This window comes from Apium graveolens, chromosome 4 (genome assembly GCF_009905375.1).
Source record: "Apium graveolens cultivar Ventura chromosome 4, ASM990537v1, whole genome shotgun sequence".
Classification (NCBI taxonomy): domain Eukaryota; kingdom Viridiplantae; phylum Streptophyta; class Magnoliopsida; order Apiales; family Apiaceae; genus Apium; species Apium graveolens.
The window spans coordinates 297,380,609-297,381,260 of record NC_133650.1 but is presented as its reverse complement, the minus strand read 5'-3'; positions in this window follow the sequence as shown (position 1 = coordinate 297,381,260).

Here is a 652-nt window from a genome sequence, read left to right as displayed (position 1 = left end):
ATCAGTTTTCACTGAAGACCCTGTGACAGACACAAATGCACCTTCATGTGCAAATCAGTCTTCACGGACTATTAGGTTTGAGGGTAGTACTCCTGAGGGGGGGCTATCTAAATCCTCTCCAATTCAAGTGGAGATTCATATTCCAGGAACAACTCCCCTCAAAACCCTAGCAGAAATTGCATTAGCAATTGATGCTAGGAGTACAATTGCCAGTGACCCTGATATGGGAGAGGAAAGTATACCATATTTAAGTGACAGTGTGGTGCAAGACACGCAAGGGTTTGAGACTGGTGCACATGACAGTAACCCAGTCAAATCCCCTCCAATTCAATTTGAGGTTCCCACCACAAGTGGAGAACAATAACTTGTCATAAACACAGAGAAATCTATGAGTTCACGGGTGGTTCTGATCCTACTCAACAACCTTCCACCTGTCAAACTTAACAAACTCATCTAGTCTCTAACTGGCTACAAGAAGCTGCAACTCAACCTACTCTTGAAGATTCAAGAGTTGATCAGCTAGCAGGGTTTGCACAGATCTCTCAACAACTCCTCGCATCAGATATGTCCAATCAGAACTATCAAGCAATAATGTTATCTTATCAAACAGATGTGGAGGACCAACAGGCCAAAAATAGTAGATGAGGCTAGA